This window comes from Pundamilia nyererei, unplaced genomic scaffold, assembly GCF_000239375.1.
Source record: "Pundamilia nyererei isolate P.nyererei 1_Seehausen unplaced genomic scaffold, PunNye1.0 scaffold00351, whole genome shotgun sequence".
Taxonomy (NCBI): Eukaryota; Metazoa; Chordata; class Actinopteri; order Cichliformes; family Cichlidae; genus Pundamilia; species Pundamilia nyererei.
This window is the reverse complement of record NW_005187752.1, coordinates 316,898-340,562: the sequence shown is the minus strand read 5'-3', so window position 1 is coordinate 340,562 and position 23,665 is coordinate 316,898. Positions and strand designations below refer to the sequence as shown.

The window sequence follows — 23,665 nt, the reverse complement described above, 5'->3', positions numbered from 1 at the left end:
AGTGATTACAGTGACTGAACAGATTGCATTCAGCTAGACTTTAAATATGATAAAGACTGTTTTAATTGTAGAGTATTTACTCAGTAGCAGCCACAGCTCCAGGAGCCACAGACTGCCCGGCCCTGTGGCCCTGTGGCCTCGGGGTTCCTGACACTGAGGTTGGTGAAACCGTTTTCATGACTGACCTACTGTCACACTAAACAGGCTTAAAGTAGGGGTCACGGACAGTGTGCTCCACTTCATGGCTCTGCACAGGACATGGAGGAAGCCTATTTTATTCTTAGTGACTGCTGAACTTAGTCCTGGACTTTGTTGAGGTCACGGCTTGGACTGGAGGTCACATGTAGCCAGGTTTGCCTCGGCTCCGTCAAACCATTAACATTTATGCATAGCTTAAATGTTTTGGCAGGCACCTAAAATAAAATGTATGGATCTCAAAATCCTTATCATCGGAGATAGATGCACTCTCTCACTGTGGTTTTCTCTGTGAGGACTTCTCTTGAGAATCAGCGATGTGAGCAGGAGTAGCACTATCTTTACACCATCACACAGAGCAGCCCTGCGTGATGTCAACAGGTGGTCATTTGTAATGGGCTGGACGCTGCTTCTGTCGACTGTTGGCAGTGTGTCACGTCTGCCACATGTCTGTGTAATCAGAGCTGCTCTCGTAGGAAAGTGGCCAGACGATCAAATACCACTGAGGTCTGCCGATGTGACAGCTGGCCTCGATCTGCCTGACGTAAGACTTCATGACTTTCCATAGCAGCGTCACAGCATTGAAGCAGCCTTCATTATCTGGTCTGCTGGTGTAAGGGAACTGTTATCTGGAGGCTCGGGTCTCAGAGGAACACAGTTGTGGTTCCTTTAAATGAGAAACCACGCTCAGCGCTCAGCTTGTTTAAAGACGTCTTTTCTATAAGTGTCTCAAAGGTACAGCAAGCACCAACGTACAGTCAGGTTTTGTATTCCTATTGTTTGCTAAGCTCTTTGATAGAGAACCTTAAACTATCTAACAGAGAGTGATTCATGGCATCATTACACTGACTGTTAATATATCAACTGCAAATTTAAGCATTTTTAATTAAAAAAAATGGGTCCAAATAGCTTTTTTTTTTTTTTAAACTAGGCTTTGCTCTGGTGTAAAAAACAAATATATTCACACACATTTATCACCTTTTTACCGCCTTAGCACTTCAATCAGCACAACTATAGCTTCAATTTTTCCATTAATTCTAACTAATATTTTTATCTGCTGTCATTTTGCTGTCAGTTGTAAACCTGTCCTTCCATGTGCTTCTATGGAGAGCATCGAGTAGGAGCCCAGAACAGAGCTCCATGAGAACAAACACAGAACGAGGAGGAGATACAAGAACCTGTGGCCAGGTGAGGGTAGTTAAAGTAGCAGAGATGAGCAAGTGTAGGCTGGGACTGATGTCATTAAATATGGCATGACTCAGCAAACATGTGGGTAAGTACCCTGAACCAGCTCTGACACTTTGTGTCCACTCATATATTTAATACTATGTTACTTTTCAAACAGGCTTCCACAGTATACTGGAGTCCCACACTCACCCAATAATAAGGACATTACCATTTTTCATAGAAGGTAAACAAACACACAAACCCCTATAATAGCGCACGAGAGTCTTGGTCGCTATGATTGTGGGTTATCAAGAGATCAAGACGTGTCCTAGATTTGACTGCAGCCGAGCGGCCAGAGGCAAGCGGCTAGAGCCTGCAGCTGAGAGGGAGAGGGGGAGAGGGGGGTGGCAGACAGCTCTGGCTCTGGGCAAAGTCTCCGTGCCACGTGCCAGTCCTTGTCTCGTGGATTAACAGTTGCCAACACCGCGGTCTCCATACGGTCCTGGTAATCACGGGCACACGGGAGGAACAGGGTCAACAAAGCCGGCAGCTGAGCCTGCGTGCTTCAGCGATGCAGAAATCTGAATGTCTCGTTGATTGAACAACGGGAGGCAAAGAGTCAGGAAATTCCTGTTTGAGGCATGTCAGTGGGACTGGATCTTAGTCCAAAAGTGAGCACCGGTGTAATCTTTACTACTGTGTCTGACGTCACGGTGTGTGTCATTGTCTTGCTTTCTTCATGAGGAATAAGTCTCTAAACCAGCGATGCCTGTCGAAGCGCAGACCCAACAACTACACCAACCCTACCCCCCTAACCCTATTATAGTTTGATTTCTGACATCATCTTTATACGTGAGAGTAAACGTTATCGAAACGCTTGTGTGGGATGAATGACGAGTCTTCGAGCAAACACCGAGACCTTGACCGAGATGTGAGCAACACACATCTTGTTTATTGGAAACTTCACAGTCCTCTCCAGATAAGACGCTGTGCTCAACAGGGTGCTGTAAGTCAGAGTTCAAAGACGTGCCAAAGTATGCAAGCGTGCACACACACTTGTGCACCTTGCAGCAAACCCACTCCCTTTATGATCCGGCGTGGATTCCACAGCAGACAGGATGTCACACTTCTAAGATAAGACTTTGTGATTAAGCAGGGCGTGTTAGACGTGTCGAAAGTGCACCGTCTATGTACTGCCTTCCAGTGCTTGTATTATCTAGGCACAGGCCTTACTGCGATATCGAGAGGGTGGCAGTGGCTCTTATTGAAAGTCAGATATGATTTTATTAGGAGAGCTGCAGAGTGGTGTACAGGCCGGGATCTGTCAGATGTGCCTCGCACGGGAATCGCACAAAGGATCGAGTCACGGAGCAGCATATGTTGAAAAGGTCTGTCCGTAGCATGTGTCTGGCAGAGCCGTGGTGGGTGTGTATCTCTGTTAGGAGTGTTTGCGGCAGAGACAGGAAGGGTGGAGTGAGAGCAGTCTTCTCAGTTTAAGTCTGTCTGAAAATCCTCAGTTTCACTTCCTGTGTCTGCAGGCCATCGCCGTTTGTCTCTATGAATAGAATCTTTTTGTCAGACTTTTGTGTGTAAACCATTTTTACACATATATGGAGAAGAAAATCCTGAAAAGAGCATGACCACGAGGTTACCACCGAATCCCCCGCACCACGAGCGCTGTGCAAAGACATTCAGTTCTTTAAAAACGTACATAAGTCTTGCAAAGACAAACGGGGAAGTGAAACTATTAACAAGACTGACACTGCTACACTCTCACTGCACTGACCTTTAAACGGTTAAATAACATATATACTTGTGAAGCTGGGCACAATCTGAGATGGAAAAGGCACGCTAGAGCAAGATCCCAGTGTTGATGAAAGCTGTGCTTTCTTATTGTGTTGTACTCACAAACACAGAATCAGTCTGACTACAGAAACATGTTCAGTTTGTTTTAATCATTCCCTGCATGCTCCGATACACCGACAAGACGAGCAACACTAGCCGATCCTGTCTGCTGACGTCTGCTGAAAACCATGACTGAACACGGCGGACGCACACGCTCTTTCTTGACAGCCCACTGTCACCACCACATTGTTTCCTTTGCTGCCACTCCCTCCTCTTGCTCGTCTTCCCCTGAACCTCCACCCACCTACCCAGCTCTTTTCGTCTATCTGTCTGAGAGCGTTTCCTGTGTCATAGATTACAGGATGTCCTCTACAAACAAGTTAGATTCCAGCTGCAGAGAAAAGCGAGCAAAACAGAGCCTCGCAGAAACATACTTGCAGCACAGCCTCACAGAACCTGACAGCTGGCTTCAACTAAACGGTTACATTAAAAAGAAAACGTCACTGAGTGGTTTTTTTTGACTCATACACAAACATTAGTGCAGGCATTAAACTGTGCTGAATGTTGTGCGTTTCCTTGGAAAATCAATTTCCTTTTGTGATTTCTGTTTTGACTGTGTATCAGGTGGTCAGACCGCAGATGAATCAGAGGCAAACAGCTTGCACGAGTAAGGAACCAAAACAGGTCACCTAACCCAAAATCCACCACATGCCAGGCTGACATGAAAGGGGCAAATAACTCTGCTTCTCCTTCGCTCAGGAGCCGCACCCTGCCTGTGACCTGACTTTGGCCTCGCTGCATGTCTTGCTAAGGGGCCCGCTGCAGTGGAAAGGGAGGGGCTCTTCCTGAAGACAAAGCGGGAGCTTAGCTGCCTTTGTACATGAGAAGCCACAAAACCCAACATATGCTGGGGAAACAAACAGGTGTGAGACAACATGCTCCATTTTTGATGCAAATAAAAAGGACGGACCCTGATGCTCTGGGATCAGTTCATTGGCTCTGGATGAACAAACAATCTCACTAAGTGGCTTTTATTCAAGAGATATGTGAAGGTGAACTCCTCTGTGTGCAGACTGTGTGTGTGTGTGTTTCAGTGTGCGTGTGTGTGGTGTGCGTGTGTGTGGTGTGCGTGGTGTGCGGTGTGCGTGTGTGCGGTGTGCGTGTGTGCGCACACGCTGAGCTTCAGTTTTGGTTGGTAGTTCGACCCACCATCACCTCCTTGGCCGACAGGTCACAGAGAACAATCGTGCCTCTGTCCTCTATGGAGTAAACAGAAACACACTTTACATAATTACAGCACTGCATCAGATCACTCTTATTATTCAAGACTTCCCAGTGTGCTGAGGTGCAGTTTTCAACATGAACTGGTTTGCTGACTCCACTTGAAATGGCCTCATCTAATATTCACTTTGATGTGGTGCAAAGTCATTTCTCCTGCACTCAGCACATAAGTAACTGAGTTTTTCTTTTTTTGGGAAGTTTTGAGTTAGAAGGAACAAGTAATAAGTTGTTGAGTTCACTGGGTAACAGACAACTACCAGCTGTATACAGAGAGGAGGCCCATGCACGCTGGATATAAACACAGACTAGGACAACTGACACCGACGGCCAAGGACTCCCTCCTATTATCCTTCTATGAAGTCTGCTCGAGCCTACCATCATGTGCAGTTGCTCCAATGTAAACTGGCAACAGTGCAGTCAAACCAGGCTAAACAGGACATCGGTGCAGATGGAGATTATAAAGTCTAATCCCCCCTCCATCCATTCTCTTCCAATCATCAGGGTTGCCTATCCCAGCTACCATGGAGCAGCACCCTGGACAGGTCACCAGTCTGCCCCAGGGAGTGACCAATTAACCTGACCCCACTAACTGCATGCATTTGGACTGTGGGAAGAAGAACCCATGCAGATGCCTTGTTGCTGTGAGGCAACATTGTGCGACGTGTTGCCCTAATCCCCATCTGAGACATCATTTACCCCATCAGCTGTGAAATTTCTACACTGCCAGTTACCCCTTCTTCCTGGAACTTTGACCCAATGTTAGATCTGACGATTCTGTTTATTTGAACTGGACATGTTTTTCCCAGGAAAGATGTGGCAGCAGGTCTGTAGTTGTTTTTAGGCCTTTTCCAGGAAGACTCCTGAGAGGCTAGTAGACAAAACAGAGGGCCAACTTCCCAGAGACGGTCTAAAGTTCAAACACTTGTAGCAACTAACCAATACAACCCCTGTACAACACTAACAGGCCAAATATAATGGTTAAATTACATACTTACATCCTCCTAGTTCATGTCCTTTGTAGACATGAACTATACTATTTCAGGAGTCTCAAAATCACCTGACCCTCTAAAGGGAACGCGGCGCCTCCGTCTCAAACACACATCAGTAAAATTAAAACCACCAAGTCTTTTTAATAGGTCATAAAAATCTATAAACTGACAGATTTGTGACACCTCATGGAGGGCAAGCTTTCATTTAGAGCACCAAAACTGTCAGTTTCACACGACAAGACTGATAACTGTGAGAGGAAGCATAACGAGAGGGAGGACAACACACGTATTGTGTTGTATGCAGGCCTTTCCCACTGGCGCCCTGGAGGCCGTGCAGATCCACACACACACACACACACACACACACACACACACACACACACTCTTTAGGAAGGGAGAGGGGTCTCCATTTCCTGTCGCCAAATTTGCTTTGGCAACTCTCTCCGTGGGAATGGTGAGAGACCAGCTCCGCTGAGCCACAGAGTGCTGCAGATTAGCTTTCCATCCTCTCAGTGGGGCCAAACCCCCCAAAACACAGAGAGAGAAAGAAAAACTAAGATGGAGATAGAAGAGAAAAGGTGGGGGTCAGGGTAAGCACAGACATATGGGTATTTCCATAGCTGTGCTTTATTATTCTCTCCTTAGTTTTGCAGTTCAGAGGGAACTGCTACTGCTAACGTTAGCAGATGCATTGATGCTGCATGTTGGATTTGAAGGACTGACAGTGAACTGTTGTATAATACAAAAGTGTTTTATCTCTTTCTTTTCTTGAGCGTGCACATGAATTCCTTTGTGTGTGACGGTGCCACATCGAGCTCTTTCAGAATAAAGAAACCAAAAAATGCCTAAAATATCGTTGTGATGCAGAGAGGCAGAACCACAAATTATGGACATTATGTGCTAGCAAGCACAAAGACTTGTGGAACTACTTATACATTTCTCCCCATACTCTAAATGTATTTAAAGTATGGTCCATTGCTATGCTACATTTGCCTTTAGCAGCGTGTCCATCACAGCCTACATTATGTATGTATATGTATGCTTAGCCAGTCCATCCATTTATTAATGTCACAAAATGTGAATCAAAAGATGCAAAATTAATTCAAGTCATTTTTTATACAACAGTGACTCTGACTGGCATTTAGTAACTTATCAAGGCTCCTGTTAACAAAGTGAGAAAAGAACCCTACAGCAGGGCTACATGATGTCACACAGTGTTTCCTCGGTTGTGTGAGTGTTTGCATGTATGCACTTCATGTTTCACACAAAGACGTCTAAATGATTATTATGCTATGATATTAGGTGACAAATTTAAACCTGTACAAGCTGCAGACTGTTCAGCTGGAGGATGTTTCAGGTAAAGTATCAGCTGTTCTCATATCTCAGCTTGATTGTCAAAGGCGATGATGAGCCAGACTTGTGTTTGGAGAACTGTGGGATAGCACGGAAGAGAAGGTTGAAGAGCGAGGAGGAATGTGCTGATGAAACAGCTGTCCCATTTTAAAGATGGCCAGATGTGAATTATGGGTAATGAGGGCAGGAGTGTGTCTGTGTGTAGGCTGCAGAAATGGGAAATGCAGAGCGTACATCATATTTCTGCTTGGTGTGTAGTGTGCCTCAGGGCTGAGGTCGCTAGTGAAAAGGTCACATGGCTGAGCAAATACATAAGTAGCACTGTGTGTGTGTGTGTGTACGTGTGTGTGTGTGTACGTGTGTGTGTGTGTGCGAAGGAACAACTTCTTGCACACCAGTCCAGTTAGCAGCAGTACACACACACACACACACACACACACACACACACACACACACACACACACACACACACACAGAGTGGTTTTCCAAATTACTGGCACTGGAACAGCAACAGGCATTCTGGGTGCCTCCGTTCAGACTGTAGCACATGCCTTAACATGTGACAGCCACACACATGTTAAAGCACTCACATACACACACACAGAATAATTTGCACACTCCTAAATACACACAGTGTGCACAGGTTTATGAATAAGTAAAAACACGCCCACTCTCAAGCATCAGAGCTGGCAGCTCTGTTGTAATAATGTGAGAGTCACCGTGAATCTCTGCAGCACTGAGCATGGCAGCATGCAGCTGACTGAAAACACACTTATGTCACACTCTGTGGAACGGCTTCTCCACAGACCAGAGATGATATCGTGGACCTTTTTGGGGTCCATAGTTTAAAAAAAAACGTCCAGCTTTGACACTGGCCTGGCACATCTGGTCCCCACTCATTGATTCCATTACTTAGTTGGGGGTGGTCAGCTGCAGTCACCCTCTGGTCCTTGCAGGTGGCTGGGGTGGTCTCTGGGGCTATGGCAGTCTGGTGCCTTCCTGGGGGCTGGAGAGCTGCCGTTTTGGGGCATCTGTGCGTCTGCCTCGGCTGGTGGTGGTTGGTGGCTGGGGTGGGTGCTGCCTTGCAGTCTTGGAATGTGGGGCCTGGGGGGCTTGTGGTAGCAGGTGCTGGCACAGGGCCAGATGGCTGGCCTCCTCTATGCGGGTGCAGGCGCAGGGCAAGGGGCCCTGGTGCCCGAGGTTACCTGATTTTCTGGCTGTGCGGGAGTGATCTGCAACCTTTGGCTGCTCGGGGAACAGTCGGAGAGGGAGCCGTTGAGATGGCGGTTTGGGGAAGTGGCTTGTCTTGGACTGAGGCCAGTCTGCCTTTTTGGTCTTCAGTGTTGGTTGAATCGGTTACTGGTGTTGGGGCTCTGCGTCCGGTGGAGTCCCCAGAACTGGGGCCTGTCTGCATCAACTACACTACCCATTGCAGTGGGAGCGATGGGTTCAGGTGATCTGGGGTGTTGACACAGGTCTCCACAATTTTAATAGGACAGTTATTGTTTACACCTCATAGAGGTCACCTTCAACACTGACAAGCAGGGAGAGGAGCAGGCAGGTCTTTCCACAGTATTTAGTTTGCTGTAGTGTTGACAGCAGAGCAGCAACAGAGGGACTCACTACTCAAAGAAAGAACCTGGCCCCCACTGTACCTGTCAGTCTCTACTTGGCTAACAGCTGGACTGTGCCTATGGAGTGCTTATCGTATGAGAGGGAATGCCAAGAATTTCATGGAGGCTGAATATGACCGCCTCACCTCCTTTTCTGAGAAATAATGTTAAAAATCATTAATAATGGGGGGAAAGGAGCTTGCAGCAGCAGAGTGAAGCTGCAGAGACAAGTCATACTGATAAATCATAACCAACATCTAAAACAAAGCCTCTGGTCTTCTAAAGGGAGATCCAAGACGAACAACCAGAACAAACCTGGTGCTCCCAAACTCTGCACCACATTGTTCCTGCAGGACGTTTTCCCTCATCTGAAGGACTTGGCAAAGCTTTGTGTTGTCTGGATCTATGTCACGTTAAAATTCGACATCACTGTGAGTCCAGCATGTATCCTTGAGCTGGCAGTTTGCTGTCTGTGGATCCTCCAGTCAGAGAGGAGCATGGGTGGGGGCTCGCAGTTAGTCTCCCATCATCTTGCAGGCATCATTAGGCCTGATAAAGTCTTTGTCCCTGGTGCATTGCACTACCAGGACCAAGACAGATGCCAATTACAGTCTTAACCTTTCTCTTGCACTTCCTGTCTCTACTTCACTGACTCCTCTAGCTGCAGGGAGGCGGGGCCGATACAGATGCCACCTCACTGGAGACACTGAAAGCTGCCATCACTGCACACATGTAACACGCAGTGCTTCTGCTACATGGACACAGCCATCAATGGGCCGCCTTCACAGGTTCACTGTATCTACAATGCATAATTTTCATTTGACATGTTCAACCTGTCAGAAATGACACATGTGCTGTTATAACAGACGGTAACCAAGAGGAAAAACAACCTTCTTTTAGTGAACTGCAGAACTGGTCGTGCCTCGGTCACATGTTGGACAGAGGACCAGATCTCTTCATCAAAACTGTGAGACTGTGCTGTGAGGCCTGAAATGAACCCTAATAAAGTTACATCAAAAACGTTCAGGCCAGATTCATTATTAAACATGATGTAATAGTTAACAAGAGTTACAATGTTCACAAATGGGCTTGTTTCTGGTTCTAGTTCACTTTTAATTGCAACAAGGAGGGTATGGAAGAAATAGCAATGTCTGATCACATATAAAGCAAATGCTGAATGAGCTGAATAACCAACAGCTACACAGGCTGAACTGGTGAACCTGGTGTGTAGTCGGCTCGATGCTTACACTGCACAGCTCTAATATAAATAAAACGTCTCACGGGGAGATAATTTGCAGATGGAGTGGTCTGCTGTGACTCAGTAGCTGTAAATGAATTGTTGATCACATAAACAAGCCTCTGGCACTTGAGACAGCAAAGCTGATATGCTGAGTTGGAGGATAATGAAAGGTGTGAATGTAACGATGTGTGAGCCGTAACCACACTCAGGTCGGAGAGCCGGAGGAAACTCAGCGGCTTTGAAGAAATGACAAGAAATGTATGTGTGATGATGACACAGACTATGGGTGCATGTTATACTGCAATCATGTTTCTCATTCAACAGCAGTGACGAGCTGCAGTAACAAACGACACAAAGATCCAGCCCTTGTCACGGACGGGCTGACCTTTCCCTTAAGAGTGACCTGGTGAGAGTCAGACGTGGCGATGTGATTAGGAGTGTGTGAGGGGTGGACATCAGATGAGGTCAGCAGTGAGTCGGATTACAAAAAGCTGCCACAGAGACGAGGTTCAAACGAATGAGCGAGAAACAAAGTAATCTAGCCTCAACGTTTACATCACTGAGAGGATGTGGATGTGACTCCAACTTAACTTTACAGTTATCCCCATCTCATCGAGTATCAGCAGGATGGGCTCAAACAAAGCCACAGTCCACAGCACACATGCCCTGTGTCAGATGATCTTTGCCGCCTCACAATATCATTCAGGTTGTTATGGTGCAGCTATGACACAGTTTGCATGTCCATCAGTCATCTATAGCAGCTACAGCTTGCTTACAACATTATCATAACTAGTAGAATATTTAGAATACAATAAATCGAAACAGGTTGAAATTCAGATATCAAAGACTGTGTCCATAGAAGAACCTTGTAATGCTCTCACACAGTCTGAGAGCAACTAATAATTCATGTTGAAGTGTAATGAATGTGTCATATTTGTCTGTTTGACCCTTCAGCGGTTCTTTGTGCTAATCCAAATATTAAGGGTCCAGGCTGCGAGGGACCCGGGTCGCCGCTCTAAATAGTCTGACCCAAAAGTATCAGAACTGATTGCATCAGTCACAGATGAACACAAGCAAAGCTCGCCAAATCCCCTTTAGCCATGCTGGTTCTTGGATAATCTTGCTGTTTGCCCACTGACTGAACCCTTGTGTTACTCAAAAATCAGATGGGCAGAAGCTACGTTCGTTCCTTCGCTTCCTGTGTGCGTGGTAGGATGATGCACACCCTCCAGTTTCAGACACCGCGACTAGCCGCTCTCCTAACCAGGCTGCTGTCTGAGAGGCCCTGATTTTTAGACAAACCGCCCTCACAGGCAGACAGCAGCTCACTGTGCGCTGCATAAAAAGGCGGCTATATTTATTGATGGCAGTGTTTGTTGTAGTTGGGCATTAAGTGGGCCCGAGTACAGTCGCACTAATGGATCTGCAGACATACTGGGTCAATACGAGCGCTACACTGAGCCAATCATCTGATGTGGAGAAACAAGCTTTTACACATGCTGGCTGCTGAAATGCAAGCTGTGGTCCTCAAGTGTCATTATGTAGAGAGACAGAGCACAGTCAGGGTGTGGTAGGGTTAAGTGAATGAAGTGTGCTGTGTAAAATGCAAGTGCCTACATGCACAATATAAATATGAAGCTATACAGGCTGCAGAAAATGTTTGCCAGGAACTTTAGAGACTAATTACTTTGTGTGGTATACACACAGTCCTCACTGCTGCTCTCATGCATTATTTCCAACCCGACCCTCCCTCCATAGGCACAAACAAATCTCCACACAGCAATGTAACGTGTCAAGATTACACCAGGAACATGCTCCATCCCACGCACGAGACGCAGAGGACAGACAATGTCTTTCCTCTCTGAGACGCAGACGATGTCTCTCCTCTCTGAGACGCAGAGGACAGACACTGTCTCTCCCAGCACACCTCTATTGCTGGTCCACGTGAAGACAGCCCTCCTGCTTCTATTCCCACCACAGTGCAGTCATGTACCTGTGACAGCAGACAGTGCTTACCACTGATCTCCTGTGACAGTTGGCCATCACACAGTAAATGCTGCAGCACAGCACTCTTCTCCATACATTTCAGTTTGGTTTATATAGCACCAAATAAAAACAGCTGTCCCACTGTGCTCTACACTGTAAGACCTTACAGTAACACACAGTTTGCATTAATACATCAGTTCCATGAGTTACAAACTTACAAACCGCGAAAAGGGCAGAGGCGATGAACCGGGCCAAAGAGACATCTATGTAAGCGGAAGTGTGCCAGACTAGAAGTTCGCAGTTGCAAGGTGAGAAACGAGAAGTGTTTCAGCGAGAGACATTAGGTCACGTCCTCCTAGAGCGAAGTGAGTGTCTCGGGGGCAGGAGAGACAGCCGCCATGTTCCTGCAGTGCTACAGCAGGAAACGGTGCCTGTTACACATTATGAGCTGAGTTTAAGCCAAGATGTATGTCCATATTCATCCTACAGTGTGAAAGACTTCCATCTGCAGCTGTAACAGTAGTTTGGTTTTAAAGAGTCAAACTCTGACAGTTATAGCATGGCTATGGTCACAGACTCTCCAATGAGCCTCTTTGACTCAGCTGAGAGGAAATGTGTGCAGCTGGACGTGTGCTTAATATGCCAACATCACACCTCAGTGCGAGGCCCGGTGACTGCTGGCCCAGTCAGGGACTGCAGGCGTAATGGTCCGGCTTGTTAGCGAGCACTCCAGTTGTGCAACGTGATGGCAACGCTCGCGACAGCACACTCATCACTAATGACGTTGTGCCTGTGGGAGCAAACTGGGAGCTTTCTTTTTCCTCTTCCTAATCAGCGAGTCCAACCGTCGTACCTGCAGCTAACTCCACTGCACTGCTGTAGGCACTGTTAAAGTTTTACTGTCCAGTAGAGCTGGGCGATATGAGATTTTTTCATATCACGATATGTTTTTTTCATTTCAGGCGATAACGATATCTATCACGATATAAGCCAAATAACTATATTTGTAAGATTTAAATGTGCCGTTGCTCACAAGTAAAATGTGAAATAATCAGCAGCTTGTTTTTATTTAAATGTTTATTTCCCATAATAAGTTCAGCAGGGTAGATGTACTTAAGGAACATGAGACTTTTTCAGATAAATAAAGGCAAATATTGCAAACTACACAAAAGGCAGCCGCTAAAGCGTTTAAGTTTCAAAATAGAACAAACGAAACAGACTAAATTGTCAATTCCACTTAGAAACAAAATATTGATTCTAAAAATAAATCTTAGTTTGTTTTACAGAAGAACAGACAAAACTGACTAACTTTTGTCAATATCAAATAAACTGAGAACTAAAAGGAAATTCTCAATCTCTCCTTGTTGTATAGCTGAGCTTTTCAAACAGTTTTAACAGTTACTTTAGTCTGACAAAAGCCGAATGACGAATTAGCGCTTCCAGTCAGAGACTGAGGCTACGTCCACACGTACACAGGTATTTTTGAAAACGGAGATTTTCCGTTTTCGTTTTAAAAAATAATCCCGTCCACACATAAAGGCAGAAATGAAGGAAAACGCTGCTATGAACATGCCAAAGCAGCAGGTGGCGCTAGATTCCTAACCGTGCAGAAATGTTGGCCAATCAGAAGTCTAGAAGCCTCGGTGGGAAAAAGTAAACAAAGCTGGGGCATAGAAGCAGAACCGAGTCGTATGTGTGGAGGGACAGTAACTGTGTGTATATGTAAGCATTTAAACACTGCAGAGTAGAATTAACAGTAACAGTATTGTAGAAATTCATTTCACCGAAACAATAACGTGGCGCACAGTGTGACGCATGCACCGCTTTATTGTATTTCCAGACTTGCTTTCGGCACAATTTACAGTGCACGCTACTCTGTTTTTTGTCAGACTTGAAATAGCCGAAATACCTTCACACTACGAAACTTCTATGGCTCTTCCGTTTGACAATCTCTCCGGCGTTGGAACCATCATCTGTTTTCTCTTCGGTCACGCTCGGTTGATTTTTCTAGTCGGCACACTCATTTCCTCCATTACACGCTCGCTCCGCCCGCTGGCTGCTTTCCAAACAAACACACGTGCGGCTTGGCACTTGTGCTGTACGTAACAAGTCACGCAACGTGACGCTGCGGCTGTGATTGGTTTGGCTCTGCGCTACTTAATTTGGATTGGCTGACCTTTTTTTTTTTTTTGAGGACAAGAGCGGCGAGGTCTATCGCGATAGCTTAATTTCTCTATCGAGTAAAAGTTATATCGCGATACATATCGTTATCGTTCTATCGCCCAGCTCTACTGTCCAGCCATGTTTAGTTTAAAGTTAAAACAGACAAATGACAAAATAATTATGTTTGTATATTTACAGATCAAAGTGGTCTCTGATGAACAAGAATGAAATGAAATCTTTAGACAGGTATAGTTTGGTAAGGCAACACTGAGGACTAACAATGTTGTTGGTATCTAATTCTCTAATTGTTTAAATGAGAAGAGCCACAGTGGAGCTACGTCCTGTCGGAGGAGCACCACCCTCCTCCGTAGGCTAATATCTATGCAAACAGACAGAACCTCTGGACCACAGAGCAGGAATGACTTCCCCCCCTTGTTTTCTTTCATTCCTATCACAAAGAGACACCGGTGCTTCCATCCAACCAACACAGTGGAAAACGTAGCGACGCTTAAACAGCTGGTCTACTCTTCCCTACAAGGGCTCTATGAGCAGGTAGTGTTTGAATTAGCTGACATCCAGTTCACAGTTCAAGATGCTCACTCGAACGAGTCAAACACTTCTTAATAAGCATCAAGTCAGCAAAACGTCTGTGATATTGATGTGATCATTAAGGGAGCAGAGGGCCTGATTATCAGTTTGAGCTGCTTTGTGATTAATGAACAGGTGAGCAACAACAACACAATCACCAAAGCAATAATGGATTCACAGACATTTTCTGTCTTTTCTGTTTTTCACTAGTTTTACACTTGGCTAAGGCCAATGTCACTACTGGTAAAATGAATACTAGGTTTAAACTGGTAGTCCAACTCCTACAGAGCAGCACATTCGAAAGTCTGCTGTGTCTCAGGAGTATGGAGGCGACTCCAGGAGACATTCATTTAGTGTAGGAGAGCCAGACAGAGCAACACATTGGTATCTATAGTATCTCTGGGGCCACAGAGTACCAGATCTGGTAGGTCCAACATTGGCACCCTGTGCCTTTCACAGATGATTCACCCTGAGCTCGTGTGACAGACACTAAAGGGCCCGTATCAGAAATCAGCAGTGACATGTTGACGTAGTGTAGCCTGGGTTAATGTTAGACCCCGTCAGACACAGGAAGCACAAATCAATGAGCACCAGAGGCTCCCCGAGGCACAGCATGGGAGGGGTGAGGGGGTTACTGTAAATCAATTGTTGGCCAATTCATTTACCATCGATAGCATCAGAATAATGCCGTGCTTTAATAATCAGGGCCTGGACAGTCAGCTGCTGGGACACAGGGCAGTGGCCCACATTTCCTCTTCTCTACTGCATTGCTGAACACGTGTGCACCTATTCATGTGTGCACAGGGGCATTAGCATGAATTATTCAATACAATGTGTCATTTGTTTTTATTATGGCTGGATAAGAGTGTGCGTTGTGTGTCCTTGGCTGGTGTGTAGCTTGCAGAGCTGCAGCTATCAATTAATCAGGCAAGTAGTTAGAAATGTGTTTGCTATTAATGGGCAAAGAGAACAGACTGATCATTGGTTTCCATTTAGGAAAGTGTTTTCCTTCTGTCAGTGGAAGTTACACTGCTTCTGTATTTTAACATGTTGCAGTTTGTTGAACAGGTGGTTTCAGTGAGTTTTTTCCCAGGACAGGTTTCTGTGTTTCCTCTCTGCTTTATACATCAGGTCACATTTTGGTTGCACACATGGGTGAAATGCTAACGAGGTAATAACTGGGCACTACAGAGTTTCAATGAAGCGTTGAAGCTAAAATCTTTCCTGGAGGAGTTTTTCTTTAAGAATTAGTCACTGGAGTTACTCGATGAATAGTTGTAGCGTATATGTTGCCTCATGTGCTGCACTGCATCCAGTTTAGTCCCAGAGACGAGCGACAGATGGGCTGTGATCACATTCAAAGCTAAGCTCAAACCTCATGCTGATCCAAACAGACAGAAAACTGAGACAAATACTGTCACATCTATAATATATGAGTGTAAGGAGAAAAGAAGACAAAAGATTACTTGGCTCAACAGAAATCAGAGTTACCCTAAACTGGCTTCAATCGATGAGTGAGGGAAACGATGCTCAGGTCAAACCAATGAGCTGTGTGTTATAAGAAGAGAGGGACCACAGGAGCAGAACGTCAGTGTCAAGGCAGAAACTGAGGATAAAGTTAGTGACCATGGCTGTGACGATACCACTAGACAATTTAATTTTTGACAGCACAGAGAACATTTTCACCCCAACCTGCAAAAATAATGACCAACAGGTCATTTCTATAAAAAGTCAAGTTAACTTTATTTTAAAAAGTAACAATTTTAGATGAAGTTTAGAGGTTTTATTCAGTTTACAGATGATGATCGTTAAAGTAAAACACATCTGCGAACCTACGAATGAACCAAGGTTACAACAAACAATTCCTCACATGTAAATAAAATTAATTTAATGAACTATTAAGTGTGAATTATGTGTGCCATTAGTTATGTTGAATTAAAGGACGTATTCAAGAAACAGTGCTCCTGCTGCTGAGTAGCAGAGATGTTAGCTACTTGATCTTTTAGTGAGGGGAGAAGCTGTGTGTCTGCAGCACTGCCTTCTGAAGTATTTCCAATGATGATAACCATTCAATATTAATCTTAGTATTGACTAATATCTGTGTACTAATGGTTTTTGACATCCCTACTAGTGACTGTTGTACTGCAGGACCAGCCCAAGCTTTAAATAACAGGGCCGGTATTTCAGCAGAGAGTCTGGAAACCACAGAGTTCAAATGTGAGCTCTATGTGACGTCATGTTTGTGTCCTATTGGGTGGGTGAGTAAAGTTTTTGGTGCAGGACCAGTAAAAAAGATACATGTACAGGTTAATTTGCTGAAACACGCACTCCTACTCCTAAAAGGAAATCTGACTTCGACCTGCACTGGCAGTAAAAGCTGAGTAAAACCAAAGAACAGGACCGAACGCAGTTTTGTCTCCTTATTTTGTCAGGGAACATTGTGTGTTGGTGAGAACACTAACTGCCACTCTACTGTTAGCCTCAGTGCCCCACTTCCACCCGTAACACACATTCACACAATGAATGTGCCAGCCTCAACAGAGCCAGCGCCACAACCTTGGAAGTAATTCCGGGTGCTAACACTAAACGATGGCCATCCCTGGTGTTTGAATCAAGCTCCAGTGTGGACCATCAAACACACACTCAGCAGACAACATGTATTTATACACGACTCTGTCTAAATACAGTGTTTGACAAGAGCAGCAGGAAAAAGGAACAAAGGTAAGAAAAGCAAATATGGCTGTGATTACTCACAGGTCTCAGGGAATCGCCATGGTTACTGGACTTCCACATACTGGAAACTTGGACAAAACTTGTCAGAGGCTAAGTTACTTTACATTATCTGTTAGGAAACCTAGATCCAAAGCTGTACTGAACCACAGGGAACAGAGGCAGTGTCTCTCTAAATGCTGGACAGAAGCGTGAAGACACTGAAGTCGTCCACAGGGCAGAGTGGACAGGGTGAAGTTGGGGTCATGTTGTTCTGTGCTCCAACGAGAGGGAAGAGTGGTGTCTGTTGGTGGAGTTCACCGAGAGGTGAGCAAACAGACCCGCGTCATAAACAAGTCTGAAGTTTATAGCCACTATTTGGGTTTGTTGTTCTGCCACATTCTGGGGGGTTGGGGATGGCAAAGACACAACAAGAGACGGGCCGAGCAGGGACGCCGTAAAAAACAAAGGGACGTTTGGAAATAAAACCAAATGGCTCACAGCGAGGCCAACTGGCCACTAAATGTTGGGGTCATTCAGAGAGCAGCTTCTCCAGGTCAACCTGCCATCCCAGGTTTGGCTCTCGTTCTGACTCCAGGTCAGTGCTTCAGCCACATACGTCTCCACAGCAGGAAACAACGTGCAAGCTTCCAGAAATAAACAAGAGAAATAACTGACAGGATGTAATCGTTGTGTGTGTGGGCAACGGCGTATCTTCTTCCCTCACTGGAATCTGTCTCCATTAAATGGTTTAGCATCAAGTGTGAGAGTCTGGGGGACTCACTATAAACGTGGCCGTGCAGCCGTGCTTGGAGTTTCGAACACTCACTTAAAGAAGAGCTCAGCGAGGAGACTGGCTGAAGCAGGAGTTCTCTCTGGATCCTACAAACCCACACATGCTTTTGGGATTTGTCTCTACAACCTTGAAGAAGCCTGTTTATATCCAGGTGTGAGGCTGTGCCAGCAGGTGATGAAAGTTAAATGAAGTGCATTAGCAAACCTGGAAACAACTAGCTGCATGCTGCTGCACGCTGCTGTTGCCACAGCAAACAGGAAACCCCAGTGTGGACGCACACACACCAGGAACGTCAGACTGGCTGCTGTCTCACCAGTTTGTTTAGTGGGATGTGTTAACTGCCATGCTTTCAGATGCTCCACACTTGCACGTGGATTAGGGCCATGCCCTTATGACTAGCAAACAGGTCTGAAGTCACAGGAGTTTTAGATCTGGAAATAACACACGACTAACCATCTGGCTGGTGTGCTGAATGACAGCAGGGCTGCAGCTAAGAAATGAATCGACTTCAGGGTTAGGTTCACGTCAGTGAGGCCTGCTGCTCCCACTGGGCACAAGGATTTTTTAGTTTATTTTATTCAGCGCGTTACCTGCCACCAGGTTGGCTACTGTGTCTCACTGACCTACCTTTGCTGCCATCCAACATACCTAAAAAAAGCTTGAAGAGGGTGAAGAAGTAGCTCAGTACTGCTGTAACATCCATCCAGAGATTAGGCCACAATAACAGGATGGTGTAAGAGTAGTTCTTAAGCTCACAGGTAGTATTCCCCCAAACGTGTCCCAGTGAGGGGGACCTGCCAACAACGTTAACAGTATAAATAGATCCATCATTATCAATGTGGGTTACCAGAGTCAAGCACAGTTCACTGTTTACTGGCAGTGAGCGATGGAGGAAGCTAATCAGGCAGCAGAGGACCAGAGCCGTCACCATGGCAACCAGCAAACCCACGGCTTTGCCAGAGAAGCGTAGACTAAACTGTTAATACTGAGCCAAAGCAGATCCTGATGTGAACGACCTCAGAGAGCGGACACACAGACACACTGCCCACAGCAGGAAGCACAGGGGGCGGGGCCACCTCAGCCCTGGATTAAAGTGTGTCTACACACCAACCATGTGTGAGCGCTGGCACGTTTGGTGTGTGGGAGTGGTTTTACTGCAGGTGAGCTGCATACCACAAGCTCCACTGGCAATGGATGAACTGATAACAGACAGAGACATGGCGCGCACACACACACACACACACACACCAAGGAATCAGCAGAGCTGTATCTGCAGCCAGACGCTCACAGCTGACCTTTAACTCACTTCCCTCTAATTAATAAAAAGCACCCCATCAATCCAGCTTTGACACAGCAAACCTCAGCTCTGTTTCTGTCTCTCACACACACAAACACACGCACACACACTTATTCACTCACTATCAATCTCATGTCAGCACGCACTAATGCGCCTCATCATTCATTCATGGAGGGGAAATGGCATACACAAGCAGCAGCTTTGTTCAGAGCAAACAGTGGGATTAGTGCTGTTGGACTCAAGTGAAGCTCAAACTGGATCGAAAGGGACTCACAACAGTTTACACTGAGTGGAAGTGTCTTGCATGATGTTTATATTTTCTTCTGTTATATCAAAGTGACCGGTCGACCCATTGTTGTTAGTCTGAGCACAGATGGTTCTTCTCTGTGGAAGGCAGCAGAGATTGCTGCTATACAGGAGACTGAAACTACAACACACAGGAGGTCGTGAGCACTGACCACTCCCCTTCCTGCTCAGGCTCACCTTTCAATCATCCAGCATTTGATACAGGTCATGTTAGCCCATTGGGGCATATTGGCAAGCCACTGAACATGGTGCTTCGGATTACCTCACTTACCCCATCTTTAAAAGTTAAAATATAGTCAACAGTTAACAGTAAAAAACCCCGCCCAGTTAAGTGGAGACAGGGGTGTGTGGGAGGCTTGGGATTTATACAACACTTTCACATATACTCCATGCACTGTAAGTGCTTCAGGCGTGACGCAACAACGCCTGAGTGCGTGAGCACGGCAGAGAGCAGCAGAGTCAGGAGAACACGTTTTACATGCTGTCCATGGCTCGTTGATACACGCTGTCAGTGCACTGCAATCAATTTGTATGGTTATGTTAAGTTTACGTGTTGACTTCCTGACCCGCCACGAGGCTGAGCTCTCTTATTTTGAAAAGAAATCAAAGCCACCAACTTTTTCCCTTCATCGATTTGCACAAAACAGGCAAATGATTATAGAAATCCTCCAGACAGTGATTGTATTCATTGACAGCTCATTATACACGCTTGCTTCTTGCATGGCTGCTCAGCTTCAGTGAGGGCAGACATATGAACCTGATTTGCCGTCTTTATTGGTGGAATAACGCACGACGTACAGCCGACAGCTTCAGTTTGTTGACAGCGTTCAGAAGTCTTGGTTTGCTGCGGTGGTTCAAAGAAGGAGCAACTGAAACACTGGCTTTGTGCAACAGCAGAGCAGCTTCTTTTCTGCTGCAAATATACTTTCTATCTGTCGCGTCATCCTCGCCATGAATCCACACCCTCTGAATTCTTGGACTCAAATTTCCCTCGCCCCCCCGCCCGCCCGTCCTTGCACATGCTTTTCTCCCTTTTTTTCACTCCTTGTACTGCTCAGAGTCTGGCATGGCCTGTGTTTTTCACCATAGAAACCGACATAACACACCAGCACAGCCAAGCCTGGGCTCAACAAACAGACCAAATAAAATCAATCATTCAGTCGGTGTGTGCAAAAGCCTTTTCTCTTCACTTCACAGCACTTCCAACAGGACGAGGAGGGTCAGGGCCAGGCTGCGCACATTTTTGACATCATTCTGGTGTTGAAGCCAGACGCAGTTTGACATAAAACAAAAGCAGTCACATACATCTGCCCCAAACATTTCTGCAGATGGAGACTTTATATTTGTATTTAATATGACTTGTTCTGACTGTCCCAGGCCCATCCACATAACCTGCTGAGATAGGACACTATTATGTCTATGACGTAATCTGATGATTCGACGAATCAAAACGCGCTGCTATGAGATCAATCTGTTCTTTTAACAACAATCTTGTTCTAAAAACACAGTCTGGCACCTTCTTGGCACCGAGGCAAAACTAAAATCTAACCAATTTGCTCCCATTCCTATGATGTAATCCCCGAAAATGTCAGATATTTGTTTTAGTTATGTAAGCCTTCCTCAGCCCTCTCCAAACCCTCCACTGTGTCTGCCAGATGGAACAAATGACGAATCTCAAGACGTTCGGCGTTTCCTGGCCAGAGCAGTGCAAGTGTGTGTTTGTGTGCGTGTGCATGTGTGTGTGTGTGTGTGTGTGCGTGTGGAAAAAACAGCAGTGAAGTGTTGGTGCTCCTGCCTCCATGTCTTTCTCGGTGTACGTGGAGATGCACCATCAGTGATGCCAGAAAACTGTTCACATTATTATAAACCACCAACAGCAAAGAGTATCAGTCATGTCCATGTGACTGGATTTAGGAGGACTAAATCCAGTGTGTTCTTAGGAGGACACACAGACTCAGCTGACAGTGGCCAGCGCCAGGGCACCCGGTCATCCTATCACTGAGGACAACCAGCTTCTCTGCCTGGAGACAACCCTGCAAGCAACTGGTGTATCCATGCTAGGAGAAAGGAAGGAAAGGGAGGGAGGACTCCTGCCGAAGGTGCCTATGGGAAAAGTGTACATGACTCTCAGACGAGAGGCAGAGAGAAGGTCGGTGGCAGAAAATCTCGTGGACCATCAGCTGTCTGTTAACACGTCCCCTTCTCTTCCTTATCCTTAAACACCATGTGCCATCCCCTCGTCCCATCTGTCCCTAACAATTGAATATTACTACAAGGGGTATGAGACTTTAGCTTGAGGCTAATCTTTCATTTCAAACCAATTCCTTCAAATGAAAGACTGACAGAGCTCCAAGCTGCATTTACTGACTATGAAACCTAGATCTAGTAGATCTAGAAAATAGAAATTTGGGGGAATAAAATGCAGAATGACACTATTTTTATAGCTAATGGGTCCTTGTTCAGCTTCTTTATGTTTCTTTCTAACAGTGTAGTCTGTCTCCTTCTGCATACACATTTATGTGAACTACCAGATCTTTTCTGTTGTCCTTTCCACCCTTCTTATTTCCCCAACGTCTGCAGCCATGATAGTTACATAATTGCTTTGGTAAACTGTGTGACCCCCCTCCTCCTCCAATCTCACATCACACTGATCTGTTATGTCTGAGGCCGAGGAGACCAGATTCCCAGACACACATATCACAGTGGGTGTTTTTAGGGCAACAGTTACTTTCATGTGTCGCTTTGAAGAACAAAAATAGAAACCAATTCCTTCAAATCAAAGATTGAATGTTGCAGGGCTGTCGTTTCTATGGTGAGAAACTCAGTGAGATAAAGTCTCCTGGGCTGTAATCTCCATTCTATCAGGTAAACACAATGCACCGCAGCTCCTCAGTGTGCCCTCCCCTCAGTGAGCTCATTGTGTTTGGCTGTGTGGGCTTTACTGGTACTGGTGGACCCAGCTGTCTTTCTCATGCTCACACTGGTTCCACAATGTAAGGCCTGACCAACAGCTCTGGATCGCCATAACATATTGTGTCCATAGTTACCTTTATGGTAAGGTAGGCTGGTGATTGGTTTGTAGGATGATCACTTTAACCTGTAAAAACTCGAACTCTTTCATGTCATCGATTTTTATTTTGGGACCTGGTGAATGTAAAAACAAAGAACTACCAGATTTTTTTTTACCCGATTTTTGTTTCTGAGAGAAATGAGATCCAGATATGAGGACATATTTCGATAGAGCAGTGGCAGCATAATGTCCTCGTAAGTGGATATCAGGCCTTAGTGGAGCAAAATTTTGTATTTTGGTCAAAACAACCCCAAATGTGATGTCCACATATGTGGACGCCAGGTCCTAGGAGGTTAAAAATCTCCCCCTGACATCAATCAGCTCTGCTTTGAGATTTCCAATTAAACAAAGAGTAAACTGGATTTTTTTAATATCCTGGTAAAACAGGGAAAACATGAAATTTAAGACAACCTTCCACCTTCTGTGGACACTGAGGGAGCTGCTAGCCTTTGTCCTTTTTAAATGAGTCATTAGAACAAACTGTTACAAATGTAAGGTTGGCGGCTCCTTCTCATCCTGCCAGAAGGTCTAATGCACCAACTATATGTTGTTTGGTACAAACAGTGTGACACATGGTGGGATTAAGGGACTTTTCAATACAGACACTTCCTGCTTGTCATTTATTAAACTCCTAATGCAAATAGTCCTTTTTACCACATTTGTTCAGTTTGACACGAGGCCTGGTGGCTGCAGCACTGGCTCCAAAAATCCAAACTCATTTTCCCACTGGGAGACTGCGAAAGGTCACGAGCAGAGGGGAAAAGCCTAAGCTAAAGAGTAAAAAGATGGAACATCTGTCTTTCTCTTAAAGGACAAAGGAAATAAATGTGTTGTGTCCAGAGTGTACCAGCTGGAACTGGTGGACATTTTCCACTCACTGTGCTTCCCCAGAGGTGTCTCTCTTTCCTCTCTCAGGCTCTCTCCTGAACTCTCTTTTACTTATCATTGTACAGTCTGCTAATTTTATCTTCACAAATACAACACAGAGCGATAAGCCCCCTACATATGAACACCAAACAAAGCCGAGTGTGTGTGTGTGTGTGTGTGTGTGTGTGTGTGTGTGTGTG

General features: G+C 45.5%; 1 protein-coding gene across 1 annotated transcript in view; it reads right to left on the bottom strand.

Moving 5' to 3' along the window:
- The window catches only part of skia (v-ski avian sarcoma viral oncogene homolog a), a 62,514-nt gene that overhangs the window by 8,921 nt on the left and 29,928 nt on the right, over positions 1-23,665 (bottom strand). The window lies entirely within an intron of this gene.